The sequence below is a fragment of the Oryza glaberrima genome, chromosome 8, assembly GCF_000147395.1.
Source record: "Oryza glaberrima chromosome 8, OglaRS2, whole genome shotgun sequence".
NCBI classification, from domain to species: Eukaryota; Viridiplantae; Streptophyta; class Magnoliopsida; order Poales; family Poaceae; genus Oryza; species Oryza glaberrima.
Window position 1 is genome coordinate 9,894,251 of NC_068333.1, and position 24,206 is coordinate 9,918,456.

General features: G+C 42.7%; 1 pseudogene; it reads right to left on the reverse strand.

Moving 5' to 3' along the window:
* Nucleotides 1–607: 607 nt before the first annotated feature.
* On the reverse strand, nucleotides 608–21,697 carry LOC127783030 (zinc finger protein ZAT3-like; annotated as a pseudogene).
* Nucleotides 21,698–24,206: the final 2,509 nt, after the last annotated feature.

Below are 24,206 nucleotides of genomic sequence, written 5' to 3' on the forward strand. Positions count from 1 at the left end.
AGAATCCACTTCTTTATCTTAGATAAATTCATCCCCTTCCTTACTCGGCAATATAGTGCGCGTGTATACGATCTCTCTCTAAAAACATAATCTCTAAGAACTTCTAAAAGAAGGCCTTGTTTAGTTCCTTTTTAAAATTTTTTTAAGTATACGAACACACATTTGAAGTATTAAATATAGACAAATAACAAAATAAATTACAGATTCCGCCTGTAAACTGCGAGATGAATCTATTAAGCCTAATTAATCTGTCATTAGTAAATATTTACCGTAGCACCACATTGTCAAATCATGGCGTAATTAGGCTCAAAAGATTTGTCTCGCAATTTACATGCAAACTGTGCAATTAGTTTTTTTCGTTCACATTTAATGTTTCATACATATGTACAAATATTTGATGTGATGGAATTTTTAAAAGTTTGAAGGGGACTAAACACAACCAAAGATATATTTTCTCTTTGTAAATAATATCCCTATGATATCAGTACGTTGTTTAAAGTATAAACATAATCCCCATCACTATCTAAATAACAAAGGAGCAGTAGCTGCATCAAGTATCTAAAATCACCACTACTATACTGTTTGACTGGGTATATTTTAATCTTCTTTAGTCGCTTCCACCGTCTTGTTCCTCCGCATCAACGCCAAAAATCCGCACAACGATTGATGGAGGCGCCAACACTGTCCCTGCTCCATCTCCATGTTTAGCCACCTCCGTTTCTGTCTCAGCCAGTGGCAATGCCACCGCCGCGGCGATGGCCGCCGAAGCTGGAGCAAGTGTAGGCGGCGCCGCAAGTTGTCCGCGTGGCGCGAGGAGAGGGTAAGGTCAAGGTACTTATTGTAGTGCTCCCTCTTGTGGCCGCCAAGTGCCACTCCTGTCAGTTACTATTTCCCGCACACATTGCACGGGTGCTTGCCCTCCGTCTTGCCGGCACCGGCGCCGCCACTGCCGCCGGCGGCAGCCAGCTTGTCCCTGTTTGATGTGGCCAGCCACGTAGCCACCCATCCCCTGGTGTGTCTTATACTCCATGCCGCAACCCTCGTACTTGCACCTGTACGGTCCACCTGATCGTGATACTCTAGGTAACCGAGCCAGGGGATGAACCCACGCTGCCGCCGCAAGCAGCGGCAGCGGTGGCTCTCCTTTCTCGTTTTTGTTGATGTGAAAATACGAGGCCTGGGAGATCTGCTTAACTCCAGTGCAGGTCAAAAACTTGCCTTTAGGTATGCTAGCGTACCAGTTAATTTGATCCTGCAATCAACAAGAAACAAAGACAAAAAAAACCGCGGTTAAATCCATAAACGATAACCGATCGGCTAAGTACCGATAACATATCATTTATCTTTGAGCCGATGTCATAAATGCATCGATCGACAGTCATTAATAAGAACTAGATCTACTCGATCGGCTGTAGATATTAACGGTATATAGTTCTTATATCGATATATACTTAAATCAAGTGATTGGGATAGATCGGTCGCCGTGCCGAGACAGTATAAATCACTTAGATCGAAATATATATTAATAACAAGACTATATGTGTTTACAGCAAAGCCGATCAGATAGATCTAGCGTGTATCGGCTAATACTCCGATACCACTCTATATTAAGATATTAAAGCAAGTAAGATATACCAAACAAAAAGCCTAATATACTTAGATGTAACAAGATCTTAACATAAAGGGCAGATTTAACATGTCAATAAGGCAAATAAGATAAATGTAGTTAAATCAGGTAAGATCGGCTGAAACCCCGATACTACCCTAATCGGCAACTAAAGACAGGCTAGAGATTGAGATTCTAATCACGACTCATAAGATCAAACTCAACTGATGCAGCTATAAGTATGAAAAGAAAGAAAATATCTAGACAATCAAGCCGTTGGAAATTTCATAGAGTGGTGGATATCATATATAATCTAAGTCAACGTCGGTATTTAACCTAATCGGCTACCCTCTTCTGACAGATGTTAGCCGATTGTAGGTTAGATAACGATATCGTCGAAGATTATGTAGGATATATGATAACTCGACGAATTACATAAACAAGATTAGAGTATCATAAAGATGGAAGCACTAATCCCGAGAACGCAAGCCGTCATAGCAAGTTTTACCTCTTGTTGAAGATCGAAACCGATGCAGCTCAACCCGAAAGCAAGAACTCGTAGTAAAAGGGTGGCGATGCGCCGAGATTGTATTGAACGTGTGTTAGTTTGATTACATGGGGCTCAGGGTCTATTTACACCCGAGAATTACAAAATATGTCCATATCGGACATGACTCTTATCTCTAACAAACTCTAAAATACCATAAGTCTTTGCGGCAGACTTTTGCCCAAACATATCTCTAAGGAAATTACATAAAATATCCTAATTAATAGATACAATTGGCTTCTTAGGACTCTATCCATCTGTGGCAATCATCTTGAAGCACGTCAACCTAAACCGACAACATATGTTGCGTCATATTGTCGGATTCGGCTCAATCGACTAACCCAGTCCGACTCGAACTCTGTCGATCTTAGTCGTAGCCGATTCGGACTTCAGCCGATCCTCACTCTGTTTTCGGGACGATTTCCATCTCGAATTCCATCTCGGTTTCTTCTTCATCTCCGATCCTTGGATTACCAAATTTGGTCGTTAACACATGCCCCCCAAGTCCGGAATATTGGATAATGTTTCGGATTTGCCATACGTCGACTCCGAGAGAAATCCTCTCGTGCCGTTTTCTGACTGTTAGTCAGTGCTTTAAATACTAACCGTTGTCCCCAAGAAATCTCACACCGTTTCCTCCGTTTTCACCACCGAAGCAAGCTCCATCTTCTCTCTCCCCAGCGATCCCCTCGGTGCACGAAGCGATTTCTAGGCGATCTCATCTCCGGCCAGATCTCCACCTGCGGCGATGTCGTCCTCCGCCAGCCCGTCTGCCGCGCCATCAGCCGAGTACGCTGAGGTAAGTTCTCATCGGCTAGATCTCCTTTTCTCGCAACAGACTGATTTTCCTACTCCTTATCCCGCTTTCCCCTTCTCGGTTCTTTTGGATTTGTAGCATCTCTCCAACCTAGTTGCAATTACAAGCCTATCGCATGAAAATTATTACTTCCTCGGCCCAGTCGGCAACCCTGATCCTACCGAGTTTATCATCGGCGAAACCAATAGGATTCCTTTCAGATTGGCCAACCCAGATCTAGGTCACTAGAAGAACACCTTTAAATCTTGGCCATCCCTCGAGAAAACTTCACCCGAGAAGAGTTGGATTACATGGTTCAAGCGTATGTCGGCTAGCAAGAGGGTTCATTGGGACGAAATTGGAATCGGCCAAGCGCTTGACCTTACCATAGCTAATTCTGACAAGGATGAACCTTTAATGGCTGTCGCCTCCTATTTTTGGTCCAACACCATCAATGCTTTCTTGTTCAACCAAGGGCCGATGACCCCAACTCTAATAGATATCACCATGATAACCGGTCTAGATGTCACCTCATCGGCCAACTCTATGAGTCTGAACATGAAGAATCAGTATGATTTTAGGACCAAGAGCATAAACGGCTGGTCAGGTTATGTGGCAGCATATGTGGGCCAAGGTTCTGTCATTCCTCGAGAGCATGTAGCCTTTCTGCTGATGTGGCTGGAGGAATTCCTCTTCTGTGGATTAAGCTGCGGCCCTACAACCAACTGGCAGTTTGTAGCCGAGGCCTTGGAATCAAAGAGACAATTCCCCTTAGGCAAGATCCTCCTCGGCTATTTGTACCAAATGCTGAACAATGCATCGGCTAAGATAGCCATCGGCTCAGTAGTTGGGGCAGGTGGACCATAGTGGTTATTACAATCCTGGTTGAATCTGATGGTCATGAAATTCGTCAATCGGCCATCTGTGACAGAAGCCGAATTCCCAAGACTGGAGCCGATTGTAGAAGATGATGGAGAGGAACGCACCCATCATAGATGCACATCTTATGGAGAATATGCCACACCAGCCGATGCAGGAGCAAAGCTATCAGCTGAACTGCTTAAGGACTGGTTCTGCAGTTTTTATGATGGCTTTCAGAAAGACGCTCGGATTTGGTTCCCCTATGAAGACTCGACTCTCCTGGAAAATCCATCGGACTTTAGATTTGAGGACATCAACCATGAAAGATATCAAAAGTCCAGAGAAGTTTTCTCGCCTGCAATCAGTCCATGCATCCTCCTTGTTGGCATTCATCAAGGAAGGAATATTCAAATTTCTTATGAGTTCTATCATCCGATGAGTGCTGTCAGACAACTTGGGATGGGACAACTACTAATCGGTTTGTTCTTTGCCAATAAAATTCAATGCCGAGGGGAAATTTCATCAACCTTGATGATGGATCGACTGCTTAATCTCCAAGGGCCTCCTCTGGGTAGTATTGAGAATATAGAGCTGGCAAGGTTCAGGAGCAGATCATTTGACAGATGGTGGGGTGAATGGAAGTTGCATCTGTTCCACCAACCGGCCTCAATGTATATGACAGATCTCTTTCCTGATGTTATACCTCAGGTAAACCTTGATCTTATTAATTTCATTTGAACAATTATCAGCCGATTCATAACTTGACTAATCTTCTCTTCTGTTTTGCAGAGAACGGAATCTTCCCCTCCACATCAAAGCAATAGTGGTAGAGATATCAAATATGCCCTAGGTCTAATTCCAAATGGAGGTGGGCCATCTCCTCCTGTCATCGGCTATAATGCCCCAAGACTTCAACTCTTCTTCAATGGCTCATCAGAGAACCAGCCGATGCCGGTAAAAATAGAAGAACCAGGTCATCGGCTGTGGACACATCGGCTCCAGCCCCAAAGAAGAAGGCCAAATTAAAGAAGACTAAGCCAACCGATGATCTGCCTGCCCTGGATCCATCTATTGAACAAGCTCTGGATGAAGAAGAGATCGGAGAGGGTGTTGATCAAGCCGCAGATGAAGTAAGTGATACTGAAAGAACTCCATCGGCTTCACCTAAACAAACTCCTCCGACTCCCTCTGCTCGAGCTCACTTCTCTAGGATCCATCTTTTATAACTATTTTATCCTCAGCCGATTATTCACTAATCTTGTCTTTGTAGAAAAAAAGAATTGCTGTGAAGAAGAAATCAGAAACAACAACTCTCAAACCGGCTCCTAAGTCACAAAAGTTCCCGGATCGATGGAACGAGGAACTAGAATGTGGAACGCGGGACGCCATTTTCCAAAAACATGGAACGAAGGGGTATACCTCTTCCAAAAGTACGGAACTATAGGTGGAACGTGTTCCTAGCTTTTTTGGAACGATAATCCGGAACTCTATGGAACTATGGATGGAACGTGTTCCTTGGTTGTTCGGAACGATTATCTGGAACGGTATACCCTACTAGAGGAACATGTTCCTATATTTGTTGGAATGATAGCATGGAACGTGGAACCTTAGTCAAGAATATTGTTTCAATGATTTTTTTAACAAGAAACTTAACTCAAGTTTATAGCAAAGTGTAACAAAAGCTCTTAGAATAAATTATTACAAATTGAGCTTCATATATAGATTATAGATATGGGTGGCTGCTGGCAGCAAGCATCATGAATTCATGAATCACAACAGCACCATGAAGGTCTTTTCTGTAGTAGCAGTGTAGCACTCATATGATCTTTCCATGTTCCTGTAAACACATAACAATATATATGCACATTATTGCCAAGGTATGAAAAATAAATAAATAAATAAATAATCAGTTAACATATGCTTATTACTACTTAGATGGTGGAGTCTTTGGGATGTGCATCCCACATGGCGTTAGGCCCTGATTTATAGCTTTCAGTAAATCTTGATTGAAGACACAAGTTTGAGTGGATAAACACAAGCTTATCCGCGTTTGCAGCGTTTAGTTTGTTTCTCTTTGCATTATGGATGAACTGATAAGTCCCCCAAATCCTCTCAGCGGATGAACTGCTGATAGGTTGCGAGAGAACCCTTTTGGCAACCTCTGCCAATTCCGGTGTCTCAGATCCATAGCTGCACCACCACTCAATTGGTTCCATCGATGCTGCATCGGCCTGCACAGATTCTAGTGCAAAAAATCCCTTCTTCATAATAAAGTCATTGAGTTGCTCGCGAAGGACTTTTTCCTCTTCTTTATTATCTGCTATTCTCTCAAATGCTTTTAGCACACCTGTCATGACTTCAACATCTTGATTCGGTGCTCTCCTTACTGTGCCACCGGGAGCAGGTTTTTGAAGATAATTTTGATCATAAAACCTTGGGCAAACAGCATAAGCCAAACAGTGAAGTGGGATACTCATCTTTTCCCAACGTTCAATGACTATGTTCTCTATCTCTGGAAAGGAACTTTTGTATGGATTGTCATCTTTCATCATGATATCCTTTATCTCTCCAACCATACAATCCATTCTCTCATAGATCTCACCCATTTTTGGACCCTCTCCATCACTGAACCTTAATACTTCATATATAGGACCTATGATAGCAAGAATATTCTCAACATTATTCCAAAAGTCCTCACAATTGATTTCTTGAACAATGGCTCTTGCTTGCTGCCGCAGATCATTGGTGCAACCTTTCATCCAATCTTTCCATTGATTGGTGACTATGGTGGTGGCAAGTGCTTCTTGACATTTAGTGAGCCTCAAAAGCAAAAGGTAGTGAGAAGCAAAACGAGTTTTTTTAATCTTCTGTAGGTCCAACTTTGAATTACTTCTAAACATTGCAAGGCAATGCTGATGATTCTGAAAAAACTTGACAATAGCTTTCCCTTTGCTGTATGTATCACTCATCCTGTCAAATTTTTTTGAGAAATCCTTGAATATAAGGTTCAAGGTGTGAGTGACACATGGCCCCCAGAAAATGTGCTCATGCACGGATGCACCTGTACAATGATGGGGGAAAACTAGAATTAGAGATAAAATGAAATGTTTCATATCTGCATAGAAAAAAAAATTGTACTGTATAGTCTATACTATATAGTCTATAACTCTATACTCTCAACTGTCAAGTTTGAACTTTGAACTTTGAAGTTGGAATTTTGGAAAAACTTACTTTCTCAATTTCTTTGCCTGCTGCTTTGCAGTTAGATGCATTGTCTGTTACTACTTGAAGGACATTTCTTGGTCCAATTTCATCAATAGCCTTCAATAAGAACTCTGCAATAGCTTCCCCTGTTTTTTCAACTCCAGAGAAATCTTCTGCATATAGAAAGCATGAACCTCGGCTATTAGATGCAATCACATTGATAAGTGGTTTGTTCTTTATATCAGTCCATCCATCAGACACAACAGAAACACCTTGTGTGCACCTGCTTGATGCAAAAATAAGAGAAGTGATAGTCAATAACTCAATATTCAGTTAAAAGGTTAATAAATTTGCACCTGTACAAGGATGAAAAAGGTTAGCAACTGAAAATTACCATGTACTTTTGACTATTGCCAAATCATGTTCTACGCTTCTTTTGCATGCATCTAGCAGAGTTGTCCTTGCCTTCTCAGAGGATGGACCTTTGTATCCACTGGGAGCTTTGTTAATGGCTGTGACCATTTCAGCAAATTGTGGGCTTCTCAATATATTAAACGAAATGCCGTTAGCACATAAAAATTTAACTATTTTCATATCTGCATCATGTCTTTTCCCTTCTCCAAAACAATCAGCCAACGGATTGCCCTGCCTAGTACCTACTGATTTCGAACCATCTCCATTTTGTTCAGCTTTTTTAACCTACTCAAATGACAAGGATGCCAAAATAAGACACATTTCTACTTGCTAAGAAAGTTGAAGAGTAAAGGGTTAAAGGAATACTTTTGTACCTTATCCCGCAGAGCTTTGCACTTGATAGGATCTTTTAGTAGCGCAACACAGCGTGCTACCTCTGCTTTTTTGCCAGGTGGAGGCCCAAGCAAATGAATACGAATTCTTGTTAAGTTACCCTTCAATTTCTTCTGGCAATGCTTACACTGCCACTGTTTTGTTCCACTGTCGTTCTTTCCTTTTGGTGCCTTAACGACAGTTACTTCATCGTAAAGAGGGTTTACAGTACCACTCTTTTTAGATGATCCTGCATCTTCTTCCTCTGAGCCATCAGCCCCAAGTTCATCGTTCGTGTTACTGTCATCTTCGTGGACAACAACGTCTGCATCAGCTCCTCCTACATCTTCATGTGCTGCGATCTCAGATCGCCTGCGTTTCTTGGAACCGGATCCAAATGCCATTGTATCTACAGATGGTTTGTATGAAGATTGTAGACCTTATATTTTTCTAAACTGAAATTAGACTTAAGAATACACGGTACCTGGGTTGAGTTTGCCGGCGGCCGGCCTGACGTCGTGAGCGCGGCTGAGCGCTTGACGGCTTGAACCCTGGACTGGATCAGCAGCAGCAAACAGGAATGCAGTAATGCTTGATCTCCTTTGAGGCGACTCTTCCTGTGACCAACAAGCTCTCATATTAATATAGTGCTTAAGGTGACGCCTCGTATTTCAATTATTTCTTGGTTTCAGTCCACAGTCCACACTCATATTAAGAGCAAGGTCCAATAATATCTATGTCATTTTATAGCCAATATCAAAACTAACTAGTACAATAGGTTGGTTATTATATCAACATGATCTCATTATTCAAACAATAAACTTTACATGTGCATGATCAGAAACGCCCTCAACTCTGTGGCCTATATGGGCATTTGTATTATGCAATAAACATGGGTTATCTACTACTCTACCTGAAAAAATAACGACAACACACTTGATAATTCACATAGTATATCACAACCCACTGCCGTCCAACTGCATAATCTATACATGAAAAAAAGGAGAAGAACAAAAGGGAAAATAAAAGGAGCTATAGGAAGAGATTAGAACAGACTAGATGCAACAGATGAGACGAAGAATCGGTAGAACAGACATAGACGACAAGCATTCAACAGACCAAGGGAGAAGAAAAGAAAAGAATTAGACCAAGCCAATTCAAATCAAGAAGTTGCTTATTGCTTTGGGTGCCAGCTGCATGCCCGCACCAAGCGCTTCTCAATCCTCCTCTCGCTTTCTTTGCCGCTGAGAACTGGGATTACTAACTTTTTGGGTGCACTGGAGCTTTCACGGCGGAGTTTCACGTCGCGGGAGAAAATTCCGGCGAGACAGGGGTGAGGGGAGGCGGCGTGAAGCGGAGCAAAATGCGTCGGGCGGATCGGAAGAGGCACAACAGAAACAAAACGATACACGGGATCGGCGGGGTGGTTGCGGGACCCACAAATGCATGTGTATCTGTGTATCGCCTGGCGCTACATCTAGCGCCCGCTCTGTTCCCTCTCTCCAGTTATCTCTCCTCCACGTAAGAATAGTCTGAGTTGGAATATTTTGGAGCCTGCTGATTAGTCTTATTGTACCTGCTCTAATGACCAAGTCCAGGAAACTGAAAATACGAAGAGACACCATCTTGTGATCCTGTCACGTTCTCAACAACATAGAACATTAGCACGTACAGATATTGGATTATTGAACCATATTTGCATCATTTTATAGTTTGCATTTTTTGAGTCATACTGTGCGTAGTGGTGCACAATGACGGATCCAGAAAATCGATTCGTTGGTGTCTATCAGTGTCATAGTGTGCTAATCTGGGGATGCGGGTGGCAATCTGGGCCGTACGATCCGGTGATCCGACGGTTTGGTTTCGCTATAGGTTTTACCGAAAGTCGTTGATGTCACTATATATAGTTTGCATTCTCTGAGTCCTAGTGTGCATAGTGGTGCGTTCGAACGTTGACGTTAGGAATTTATTGATGGTTTTCATCTCTTAGAGTGTGTTATAGATGCCACTACCGCTGATGTATAGATGTGTTACTCAGGTATAGTGGAGCATGATCAGTTAATGTTCACATCGAACATAGCCTATCATGTACTCCCTCCGTCCAATAAAAGGGCAACTTAGAATTGGATGTTGACACATCTTACCATTGTCCAATATTAGATGTGTCAACATCCAATACTATGTTGGTTTTTTATAGGACGGATGGAGTACACAGTGAGGCTAGAGATTTGCCGTTGATTGTTGCCAGCTCGAGCATGTTACGAAACACATTCGCTGATATATGCATGAGTTCGTGAGATTTGGGTGATGGGATATGGTCGCCACATTTTGTATGGTGTTTGGTTCATGGTAAAGGTGGAATATGGCCGCCCACATAAAAATATTTTATAAAGATGTTGGATAAGGCTATCCCATGATTCCTATCCAACCTTATCCTCCAAGTAAATGGGTATATTCACGGATATATACACATGACCTTTTTTTTTATTCTAAAGCACAATACAAATGTAGTTGACCACAACACTCACACCTTATTTTTATGAGCATCTCCGGAAGATTGGGCTAGTATATATCTTGATATTGAAGAAGTAACAACGGGCGTTTTGCTGTCATACCTTGAGAAAAATTTGCCGTAAATACTATTTTTTATCATTTTCTTTATTAACACAGTTCTTTGTTTACTTAAAAAGTATTATTTTACGACAATATTAAGTAAAACTTGTTATAATATCATAAAAAATAAAAAAACTAAAGGTTTAACCAAAAATTGTTAAAAAATAATTTACACGATTCTGTTTAAGTTATTTAAGTAACATACACATTTCACACAAGGTGTAGTTGTTAGCACACTAGTCATGGCGCCTCATAGGCGAAGACGACGTCGCGTGGTCGACCCTCTGGTTCTTTTTTTTTTTTGCCATTCATGTGACAGCAGACCATTTTTTTTTTTTGCCATTCATGTGACAGCAGACCATTTTTTTTTTGCCATTCATGTGACAGCAGACCAGCCTAGAAAATTTTTGGGCCATGCGTGCAAACCAGCCCATCAAGAGAACGTAAAAGTGAGCCCTAGCACTTCGTTCGTCCTCAACTCCTCGTCAGTCGTCCCTATCCCCCAGCCGCCGCCGCCGTCTCCTGTAGTCCAAGTCTCCAATACCACAAGCTCGATGCAACGACGACGGCTGCGCGATGGCTTCATCAGCCGTGGCGCCATCTGTGGAGAAAAGCGGTTGTGGCGCGCCGCGCCGCCGCTCGCTGGCTGGCCGGCGCCCCTCTATTTCTCCAACGGTCCACTCCAACCTAGCTGCGCGATGGAGGGAGAAACGCGGCTGCGGCAGCGGCGCGCGGCACGCCGCTCGCCAGCGCCCTTCTGTTTCTCCAACGGTCCAACCTCCCATGTTCGACGGCGGCGGCGAGCAACAAAGGAACAACTGCGCCGCTCGCCCTGTCTCCACCAGTGTAGATCCGGGTGAGTCTCCACCCTCCACTAGCTTTTGCTCAACATACCTCGTTCCTCCATCGTACCACCCTTCTCGTTCCTCCATTGACGTACCAAGTGTTGGGTCGACGATCCTTCCGTTTTTGGAACGAAGTTCCGCTTCGTTCCCGTTCCTCGTTCCGGGACGAAATTCCCGGAACGTAGAACGCACCCACATTCTGCGTTTCCTGTGACTTAGACCAGCTCCACCAGTAAGATGTCCTTAATTTCTCATTAGCCGATCATAGCCGATATTATCTTACACTTATCTTTTTGTAGCCTCTTCCTCCTCCCTCTCCTGTTCAGCAACCACCAAACGATCAAACTCCATCGGCTGCAGGGAGTCACCATGTTGAGGAAGAAGTACAACCAGCTGCTCCTGCTATCCCAGTAAGTCTCTTTTAAACACCAAGTCTTGGATCGGCTATATCTGTTTGACATCTAACTGTCTTCAAATTTCTCTATTGTAGGCCTTAGCCGATCTGTTCTCTTTAGATATTAAAGATTACTTTGATGAGACAGAAGAAGAAACCACGAGCAAGGCTCTAGCCCCCTTGGATGACACTGTCAAGAAAACACTTGAAGACATATCCATTCGGCTAGAATCTTCATTGGATAATCTGGTGGCTGATTGTGGTTTGATCCGGGCACGATTTGTTGAAATCCAAGCCTCAATTCCGGACGATCTGGCAAACACCATTACTCCAGCCGTGTACCTTGAGCAACACCAATTCAAGTTGGAGAAGGCCAAGCAACGGATAGCCGATCGGCGAGAACAAAAGGACATTGAAGCCACTATCCAAGCTAATCGGCAGCTTGTGCATGAAGAGAAGGCTAAGTTAGATCAACTCTCTGTTGGGCCTATTCAGTCGAATATAGATCGGCTTGAAGCTCGCAAGATTGATTTAATAGCTCAACTCGAGGAATGCAACGCCGAGCTGGATCTTGAAAAACAAAAGATAGCCGATCTTCCAAATGTCGTTGAAGAACAGAAGTCCAGATTGAGATCGGCTATCAAGAACGTGGCTGACATGACTAAGTCTCTCAAGGTCATCCCCGGAACCGACGCCCAAGACATCCAGGCCATCGAAGAAATAGATCAAATCAGGCAATGAGCTTTGTCGGCTATCCAGCGCTATCTGTGTAATAGATCTTAGGAATTTTTTGTAATCGGCGAAGAAACTCTGACTCTTTATGTAACTCATCTTAATAACTTTTATGCCGATTCAATATAACTCCATATTTTGCTCAAAAATTTTTGCAACTTCTACATATATGTGCCCCCCTAATTTTACGATGTCGAAAGCATTGATAAAATTATAATATGAACTAAGGGCAATATAACAATATCGGCCATTGTACATCGGCAAACCACAACCGATTACAATAGAAAGACAACTAAGGACGATATAACCATATCGGCCATCTCAAAGCGATGTAAACACATCGGCTATCATGTATCGGCAACACCAGCCAATCATGCATTAACCCAAACACTTGGGTAATATGTCTTCAGGTACTTGCCATTTAGCGCTCGTCCATAGACTTCTCCATCGAGTCCTTGCAACATGTAAGCTCCCTTAGACACAACCTTATAGATTTGGAACGGTCCTTCCCAATTCGGCGACCACTTGCCGAATTTGTTATCCTGAGTCCCAATCGGCAAAATCAACTTCCATACAAGTTCACCTTCCGAAAAAGTCTTGGGCACCACCTTCTTGTTGTAATGCCGAGCAACTCGTTCTTTATCCTTGGTAACCTTCGCAAGGGCTCTTAATCTAGATTGAACCAAATCTTCCCTTTCATCGGCCATGAGATGATAATATTCATCGGCTGTCAAATCATTTTGTAACTCCGTTCTCCTTGAGCCAATTCTAACCTCCCATGGTAAAACAGCTTCATGTTCATAAACAAGCTTATAAGGAGGGACTTGGATCGATCCATGACAAGCCATCCGATAAGACCACAATGCTTCGGCCAATCGAGTATACCACTGTCGAGGATAATCAGAAATCTTTCTCTTAATCAATTTGATCAAACTCTTGTTAGATGCCTCGGCCTACCCATTAGCTTGTGCATAATATGGTGAAGAATTCAACAATTTGATACCCATGCTATCGGCAAACTGAACAAACTCATCGGACACGAAGATTGAACCTTGATCGGTTGTAATGGTTTGAGGAATCCCAAATCGATAGATTATATGCTCTTGAACAAATTGTATAGCATCCCCCGAATCAACTTTCTTCAAAGGAATTGCTTCCACCCACTTGGTAAAATAATCGGTCGCTACCAATATAAACTTATGCCCTTTACTCGATGGTGGATTAATCATACTGATCATATCAATTCCCCAACCTCTAAACGGCCATGGTTTAATGATAGGATTCATAGCCGATGTCGGTGCTCTCTGAATTGCTCCAAATTTCTAACAATCTTGGCACCCCTTGTAATGTTTGAAATAATCTTCCAGCATTGTCGGCCAAAAATACCCCGCACGTCGAAGCAACCACTTCATCTTATGAGCCGATTGATGAGTACCACAAATTCCTTCGTGAACCTCCCCGATTGCAACCTTAGCTTGATCGGCACTAAAACACTTAAGCAACACCCCATCAATCGTCCGATAATAGAGCTCATCATCCAACAAAGTATACTTCAATGCTTTGTAACGCAATTTTCGAGAAGCCGATTGAGATGTATTATGTAAATATTGATATACATCATATCTCCAATCATCGGCTGTTAATGCAGCAACCTCAACCTTGACATCTTTGATCATCGGCTTATATCTCGACGCCCCTTGGGCCAAATCATTAGCTTCAATATTTTGCTCTCGAGATACATGTCTCAAAGTAACCAGCCGAAATTCCTTCATTAGCTCTCGGCACTTCTCATTATAAACCATTAATGTATCATTTTTGCACTCATATTCCCCTGCCAATTGACTGATCACTAGCAAAGAATCTCCCATAATTTCAATAGCATCGGCTTCAACTTCCTTGAATAACTGCAACCCTTTGAGAACTGCTTCATACTCAGTCTGATTTTTAGTTGCATAAGGTTTAATAGTATAGGCAAACTCAAAACTTGCCCCCCGAGGGGAAATTATAACCAAGCCGATACCACAACCATAAGAGCATACTGACCCATCAAAGAACAAAGTCCATGGGACAACCTCAATCGAGCCGATTGAATCATCATGATGGTCAACAATAAAATCGGCTATAGCTTGCCCTTTGACTGCCTTCGGTGACTCATACCGAAGATCAAACTCCGTTAAGGAAAATATCCACTTTCCAACCCTTCCTTTCAAAATTGGAGCCAATAACATGTACTTGACGACATCGGCTTTGCATATGACAGTGCATTCGTTGGACAATAGATAATGCCTCAACCTTGTACATGAAAAATATAAGCACAAGCACAACTTCTCCACAGGGGAATATCTTGTTTCTGCATCCAAGAACCGACGATTTAGATAGAATACAACCCTCTCTTTTGCTTTCAACTACTAAATTAGGACCGAGCCGATTGACTTCTCACCGGCTGACAGATATAATCTAAAAGGTATCCCTTTCTGTGGAGGAATCAACACTGGGGGAGAGCTAAGATATTCCTTAATACTATCCAAAGCCTTATGTTGCTCTACCCCCCAAGTAAACTTTTGATCGGCCTTCAATCATAACAATGGTGTAAAAGGCTCTAACCTTCCAAACAAATTAGAAATAAACCTTCTAACAAAATTTATCTTGCCGATCATCTCCTATAACTCTGTCTTGTTCTCTGGAGGCTGAATTTTCTTAATTGCATTAACACTCCTTTGAGTTATCTCAATCCCCCTCTTATGAACAAGAAATCCCAAAAACTGGCTAGCCGATACACCAAAAGCACATTTCGTTAGGTTCATCTTCAAGCCATATTTCCTAGTTCTCTCAAAAACCTTCCTCAAATCGGCTATGTGGTCCTCTATCTCTTTAGACTTAACAACCACATCATCAATATAAACTTCAACCAACCAGCCGATCAGATTATGATATATATAATTCATGGCTCTTTGATATGTAGCTCCAGCACTTTTCAAGCCAAAAGTCATTACAACCCACTCGAACAAGCCGATTGCACCAGGACACCTAAAAGCCGTCTTATGGATATCCTCTTCAGCCATGAAAAATCTAATTGTATCCCGCATTTCCATCCATAAAACTCAATATCTTATGCCCTGAAGCAGCATCAACCAGCTGATCGGCTACTGGCATTGGATACTCATCCTTTGGGGTAGCTTTGTTTAAATCCCTGAAGTCAATGCACACCCTCACCTTGCCGTTTTTCTTGATAACAGGAACTATACTAGAAACCCACTCACCATATCGGCAAGGACGAATAAAACCAACATCATATAGACGTTTAATCTTAGCCTTGACAGGTTCGAGCATATCGGCTTTGCATCTTCTCGGAGGTTGTTGATGTGGTCTAACCCCTGGTTTGATAGGTAGCCGATGTTCAACAATCGATCGGCTGAGTCCTGGCATCTCATAATACTCCCAAGCGAAGCAATCTCTGAACTCCTTTAACAACTCTATCAACTTGGTTCTAAATTCTGAAGATAAATTCTTACTAATAAATGTCGGCCTTGGTCGATCACCTGGACCTATGTCAATTTCTTCCAAATCATCGGCCGACATGAAACCCTGTCCTTGCTTGTCATCGAGATCATCTACTGTGTCCTTGGTGTAGACGTTTGAACCCTCCACGACGCCCACAAAATAATAGCTTGGGCTCTCCATCTTCAATTGGTTGTATATCAGAGTCGGACACTTTTAGAAAATCTCCATCCCAAACTTTTCCAGATAAGCAATCGAGACCATCCATCTCCCAAAGAGCTAAATCGGCACTGGCAACGTTGACTGACCTGTCGGTTGGCACGATTTCAATCTTGTCGCCTTGCCACTGAATCAAGCATTGATGCATGGTTGAAGGAATACAACAATTGGCATGAATCCAATCCCTTCCAAGCAACAAGCTGTAGGAACCCTTCCCATCGATGACAAAGAATGTTGTAGGGATAGTTTTGCTGCCGACTGTCAGTTCATACAATCAAAACTCCTTTGGTTTCTGATGGATTACCACCAAAATCTTTGAGCACCATGTTTGTCTTGATGAGATCCTCAGCATTCCTTCCTAGCTTCCTAAACGTAGCATAAGGCATCAAATTCACTGCAACCCCACCATCGACCATCATCTTGGACATCGGCTTCCCATTGACATAGCCATTTATATACAATGGTTTAAGATGCCGATTCTCTGTCGCTTCAGGCTTCTCAAAGACTGCTTGTTCTGGTGATAGCATCAATTTAACCGATTCTTCTTCAACTTTATCAACATCGGCTTGCTTGACCCCAAACTCAGCAGGTAACGTGAAAACCATGTTAACCGAACTTTTTCCTTTAGTTAATCTCTTTGCTTCATCGGCTGCGGCTTCATCGGCTACAGGAACTTGATTCTTAACACGCCACTCCTGCCTCGGCTTCGTCTTCTTTAGCCGATGATTGATTTCTTGCTCAACCTCCTGAAAGCGCTCCCTGTTCCTCAACCTTTGAACCCTTCACTTCTGATTCTTTGTAAAAATATCAGAAAGACACCATTGAGTCTTCCTGTCTTCATTGTCCTTTTGGTCACAGTCTTGGTTCACTGGGCCCAACCTCTGATGAACAGGAACTCTTGCTTGCCCTAGCCGATTGCTTCTATTATATGATCAGCTTGAAATTTCTGCAACATTGCTGCACTCAGGACAGTCTTCAATAGATGGCAGCCTCATACCTTCATTCCAGCAAAATCTAAAGAACTCACAGCCCCAATGAGGATCAAAACCGCCATCATCTTCTTCATAATGCCTCTCTTGCTGTTTGTCATACTTCTTCTGATACTTATTGATAATTTTAGTCGAATTCACCTGAAAACCTCTTGCTCTTCCTCCATCAGCTGTTCGGCCAACCGTGTGTACCATATTAACAGGAAAAGGATTGCCATCGACCTTCATCGGCTTCTTGGAATCATCAAATTTGATTTTGCCTCCCTCAATAGCCGCCTGGATCTGCTGTCTGAAGACTTTGCAATCATTAGTAGAATGAGATCTAGAATTATGCCACTTGCAATACCTTTTCTTGCCCAATTCTTCAGCCGATGGGATTGTATGACCAGCAGGAAGTTGAATCTGTTTCTCCCGAAGTAGCAAATCAAAAATCTTATCAGCCTTGGTGATATCAAAGTCATACCTCTCCTCTTCTCCAGAATTCTTTACCCATTGGCATGGTATAATCTTCTTGCTTCTAACCCATTCGGCTGTTGCTATTTCGGAGTCATCATCATCATCATCATCCGATCTATATATGTAAGGACAGACATGATTAACCTTTTTAAAGTTCTTTCTGGCCTCTGCAAACCTCTGTTCATACAAGGTTTACCTTTTGCGCAAGGTGAGACAAACTATCAAAGTCTGGATGAGAACTTCTCCCTGATCGGAGCTATCATACCCTGAAAAGCCAAATCGGCTAACTGAGCATCAGTCATGGCCAAGCTGTAGCATTTATTCCTCATCTCTCTTAACCTCTGAATGTATTCCTGCATAGGCTCATCATGCCTTTGCTTAATCGCTGTTAAATCTGATAGTTTCATCTCGTGAATCCCACTATAGAAATAACTACGAAAATGCTTCTCCAAATCGGCCCAACTGTTGATTGACCCACATGGCAAAGAAGAAAACCAAGTGAAAGTCGATCCACACAAAGACAATGGAAACAACCTAACCCTCAAGGCATCCACAGCCGATGCTTCACCACACTGAGCTAAAAACCGGCTAACGTGTTCATAGGTTGAAACACTATCCTGCCCTGAGAATTTTGAAAAGTCTGGAACTTTGAATTGGTTAGGCAGAGGAACTCTCTCAAACCACTCGGGGTAAGGATGCCGATACAAATTTCCAGCATCTTTCGGCTTAAGCCCAAACTGTTCCCTCATTACATCTGCAATCATATCGGCCCATGGTCGTTACTGAGGCGCTCCTTGTGCTTGCTGTGGAACAGGCTCGAATTGATTGTACTGAGGAACAAACTGCGGCTGAGCCGGTCCTCCTTGCTGACATTGAGTTTGCGGCGATGGAGGCTGATACTGATAATTCAAATTGGCCCCTGGTAATTTTGAAAGTTTGATTGTATATTGCGCACCAAATGTTCGGGAACAACTTGAGGTACCACCGTTTGGTCTGGTTGCACATTATGAACCAAATGCTCTGGGACAACTTGATTCGCAGCGTGCTGCCTTAGCGTGTTGATGTGAAAACACGAGGCCTGGGAGATCTGCTTAACTCCAGTGCAGGTCCAAAACTTGCCTTTGGGTATGCTAGCGTGTCAGTTGATTGTTAGGTGTTCCAAACCCAGCCGATGCATTCATCAAACCTTGCTGCTGAATCGGCTGAACAACCTGTTGCCTCAGTGGCGTTTGCTGAATCGGCTGCACAACCTGCTGCCTTGGTGGTGTCTGTTGAATCGGATGCACAACCTGCTGCCTTGGTGGTGTCTGTTGAATCGGCTGTTGCTGGATTGTGTCAACAGTAGGTTGAGGTGGTAAGAACATAGCCGTAACTTGATCTTAGGTTAGCCGATTCATATTCTGCCCACTATGCTGTGGCTGCTCTCTCACCAACAACCGAGGATTAATTAATTGACCTGGTGCCGATGATGGTGCAGCAGGTGCAGGAGCCGATACTGGTGCTGTCGGTTGAGCCGATGGTACATTGGGAGGAACTGGCTGAACAGTCGGCTGATTGTTAGTGATCAAGGGCCGATAATTTGGAAAAACCCCTCCTGGCAAATAAACCAGTCCTGTAGCCTGATATTCAGCTATCGAGCCATCAACCATCGACTTCACCATGTTTGATAATGTGTTGACTAATACCCCAGATTGATTAATCAAAGCATGTTGCACAACATAATCAATCCGATCCTGGAAGTTGTTAAACTGTAGTTGTGCCGTGTTGCCATCTTGGTTAAGATTTTCACCTTGAAATCCCTGAGAACCATCACCTTGAATTCCTTGAGAACCAACACCTTGAACCCCTTGAGAGCCATCACCTTGAACCCCTTGAAAACCATCTGCAGCACCTTTATCACTTGATTGAGCTGCACCATCTGCAACTTGTTGTACCTCTCCATCCTTGGAAGAACCTGTTCCGGGAACATCAGCAATTACTTTTACTTTATACTTCTGAACCTTGGGTCTCCATGAATGAATTCAAGAATTGGTTTCATGCTTGCTGCATCATTGCCTCAAGATCCTTCTGTTGCTCGGGTGTCAACTTGTCCGGAGTGAGGGGCATGATGTTGCTCTCATTAACTTCAGATAGACCAGGCTTCTGGGTCTTAGATTTAGAAGAACCATCTTTACTAGCTGAAGACGGTGATGCCGGCGGTTTCTCAGCCATGAGAAAACGTTGTTGTGATTCTGACTTTTGATCAGTCCCACCAGGCGTGCTAAAAGCGTGTTGATGTGAAAACACGAGGCCCGGGAGATCTGCTTAACTCCAGTGCAGGTCAAAAACTTGCCTTTGGATATGCTAGCGTGCTAGTTGATTTGATCCTGCAATCAACAAGAAACAAAGACAAAGAAACCACGGTTAAATCCATAAACGATAGCCGATCGGCTAAGTGCCGATGACATATCATTTATCTTTGAGCCGATGTCATAAATGCATCGATCGGCAGTCATTAATAAGAACTAGATCTACTCGATCGACTGTAGATATTAACGATATATAGTCCTTATATCGATACATACTTAAATCAAGTGATTGGGATAGATCTATCGCCGTGCCGAGACAGTATAAATCACTTAGATCGAAATATATATTAATAACAAGACTATATGTGTTTACAGTAAAGCCGATTAGATAGATCTAGCGTGTATCGGCTAATACTCCGATACCACTCTATATTAAGATATTAAAGCAAGTAAGATATACCAAACAAAAAGCCTAATATACTTAGATGTAACAAGATCTTAACATGAAGGGTAGATTTAACATGTCAATAAGGCAAATAAGATAAATGTAGTTAAATCAGGTAAGATCGGCTGAAACCGCGATACTACTCTAATCGGCAATAACCAAAGACATGCTAGAGATTGAGATTCTAATCACGACTCATAAGATCAAACTCAACTGATGCAGCTATAAGTGTGAAAAGAAAGACAATATCTAGATAATCAAGCCGTTGAAAATTTCATAGAGTGGTGGATATCATATATAATCTTAGTCAACATCGGTATTTAACCTAATCAGCTGCCCTCTTCTGACAGATGTTAGCCGATTGTAGGTTAGATAACGATATCGTCGAAGATTATGTAAGATATATGATAACTCGACGTATTACATAAACAAGATTAGAGTATCATAAAGATGGAAGCACTAATCCCGAGAACGTAAGCCGCCATAGCAAGTTTTATCTCTTGTTGAAGATCGAAACCGATGCAGCTCAACCCGAAAGCAAGAACTCGTCGAATAAAACGAAAGTAAAAAGGGTGGCGATGCGCCGAGATTGTATTGAACGTGTGTTAGTTTGATTACATGGGGCTCGGGGTCTATTTATACCCGAGAATTACAAAATATGTCCATATCGGACATGACTCTTATATGTAACAAACTCTAAAATACCATAAGTCTTTGCGGTAGACTTTTGCCCAAACATATCTCTAAGGAAATTACATAAAATATCCTAATTAATAGATACAATTGCCTTCTCAGGACTCTATCCATGTGTGGCAATCATCTTGAAGCACGTCAACCTAAACCGACAACATATATTGCGTCATATTTTGTCGGATTCGGCTCAATCGGCTAACCCAGTCCGACTCAAACCCTGCCGATCTTAGTCGTAGCCGATTCGGACTTCAGCCGATACTCACTCTGTTTCTGGGACGATTTCCATCTCAAATTCCATCTCGGTTTCTTCTTCATTTACGATCCTTGGATTACCAAATTTGGTCGTTAACAGTTCTCTACTGGTGGACTCTCTTGTGCCCGTGAACCGCCTTCATGTTGCCGAACTCCCTGCTGCACAAGTGGCACGGGGATGCCTCCAGTCGCAACACGGCGGCAGTGTTGTCGGCACCATGGTCGTTGATCGTCCCCTCAGAACCAGAAGAAGATGGCATGGGCGAAGGCAGCACGAGGATGTCCTTGAGACGGCACCACTTGTAGGTCACTGGCTGCATGCCCACCTTCTCCTCCTCGTTGTCCTCCTCAGTGTCGGAGCCTAAAACGTAGCACCCATCACCATCACCCGGATTGCAGATCTCCCCCTCCTCGATGTCCTCGGCATGATGGCGACGAAGGCTATCGTTGCTGCTGGACTTATTGCCCTCCATGATCGATCGACTTCCCCTTCTTCTTGCTCCGATCAATATGATGGAGATCGAGCAACACAAGCAAGTAAGGAGCTAGGATTTGCTCACTGATTAAGCAAGATTTTACTAGGCTTTTTGCTCCGCTGGAAAAGAGAGGGGGAGATTATGTTGTGGGTGTGGCGGCAGCAGTGAAGTTATATAGGACAGCACACAATGGCTGCGTCCGTACGGTGCGTGGGCGCTAATTAAGTCGAGTGATCGATCCACGTCACCGTGCGCGCGCATTTGCAACAAAAACGAAACGGAATCGTACTTAATAACAACCGATTTTATATAGGGGAGGTAGTATTTTTTTTTTAAAAAAAATCTTTTTTCATAGGATAAGTTGGTAGTATTTTTTAAAAAACTTGTTTCATAGATAAGTTTTGAGAACTAACTTCATTTAGTTCTTTCAGAGAGAAAACTGGTTTTTGCATCGTTTCGGCCACGCCGCTAGGAGAGGTCACTGGTTTTTCATCATTTCGGCCACACCTCTCCCTGCGTCGTTTTGGCTGGTTTTTGTGTCGTTTCAGCCACGCCTCTCCCTCGACTGATTTTTGCGTCGTTTCGGCCATGCTCTCCCTGTGTCATTTTGGTTTTTGCGTCGTTTCGGCCACGCCTCTCCCTGCATCGTTTCGGCCACGCCGCCCTGCGTCGTTTCGGCCATGCTGCTGGGAGAGGTCACTGGAAGCCTGATGATTCACGATTACCTAATTTGCGACACTGCTGGGAGAGGTCACTAGAAGCCTGACGATTACCTAATCTGCGACGTTACGGTGTTTGAAAACACAATTGAGTCGGACCACCCATGTCCTAAATCCTAGATCCGCCACTGGACGATTACCTAATCTGTAACGTCGCTGGGAGAGATCACTGGAAGCCTAGAGATTACCTAATTTGCGACGTCACCACACGTTGCAGGGAGAGATCCTGGAAGCCTAACGATTACCTAATCTGCGACGGCCACCACACCGGGCCCAAAAACGATATTGGATCCATCTCGTACAGTTGGACCACACCTAGCACTACAACTCACTGCGTTTTTTTTCCTCGCTTTTATGCAAAAATTCCAGAATTGGAGTTACAATCACTGAGCAGCCCTTCTATTTAATGTGCTCGCCATCTCTCCAAACTAGCGGAGGTGGGACTAAACTTTTTTTTTTTTTTTGGAGATTGGCACTAAACTGCTATAGCTCCTGCCGGTTGCCTTGCATGTGCTCGCTAGCTAGCTGCTGCTACTGCTTTGCTGCTGTTGCTGCTGCTTGGCTGCTAGCTAGCTTTGCTTGCTGGGCTGGGAGCTGGCTGCACCCATGGGCCAAGGCCCAAGGCCTGCTGTTGGGCTGCTTTGCTCTTTTTCTTTTATTCTCTCTTTTCTTTTTCCTCGAACACGAACATATACTTCACAAGCAATATATTTATCAAATTCAAAGTGGATTCGCATTATTGCGGGGCGTTACAATATTCTTCACTTATATATATTGGATAATAATAACTTGAAAAATTCAAACTGTTTTGCATTTCTATGTATCCCTAAAATGTATGGTTGATTCCCACCCGTCAACAAGATCTAAACCATCAAGGTTCTGGATTTTGTCACCCCTTCTGACAAGAAACTATTTCTCCTAATTATTTTTTGAATCTTTCATTAAAGTTGAATTTAGCAAAATTTATATAGATGTGACCAAATTTTGTTTAACATTTAAATTTACAAACCAAAATTACTGTAATTTCCAAAATTTTGATCTGTCCGGGAGAGGAATAGGCAAACCCATGTACACAAGCATACAACACCGGTGATCTTGTAGCCTAAATTTGTCTTAGCTCCATGGATGGGGCATAACCAATGAACATAAACGTGTACGTGTGTGTTATCTGTTACTTCCTTCGTTTCATATTATAAGACTTTATAGCATTGTCCACATTCATATATATTAATAAATATGTATATGTGTCTAGATTCATTAACATCCATATAAATATAGGTAATACTAGAAAATTTTATAACCTAAGTTAGATAGTACTTTTCACCGCGGTGTGCAATGGGCCCTCCGGTTTTATGGTCAAAGCTTCGATGTGTCAATGCCAATGGTCCATAGACCATATCTATGCCAACGGTCCATAGACCACATCTATGGCACCACGAAATCTTGCATCCGTAGTGGTAGAGTGCTCCATCAGGCCATTCACAATTCACAGTACAAAAGACACTGCTATGAGAAGTCTCACGGCCTCATTTTTTTTCCTTATATTTATACTTATCAGTCAAAATTTAAATTTTTAACATTAAATTTAGAGTTTATTTTGAGTTTTTTTCATCGAAGTTTATTTTTCAGCTTTTGCTTTTAAATCGCTAAGAACACGTGTATAAAAGGTTTATTCACAAATTACTTTTCGTTTGCAAATATAACGTACAATGGCTCCGTCAGATTATCACATAAGATAAAGACTGCGGACTCAAATCAGTTTCTTCCATAGTGCAAAGTGGCTCTAG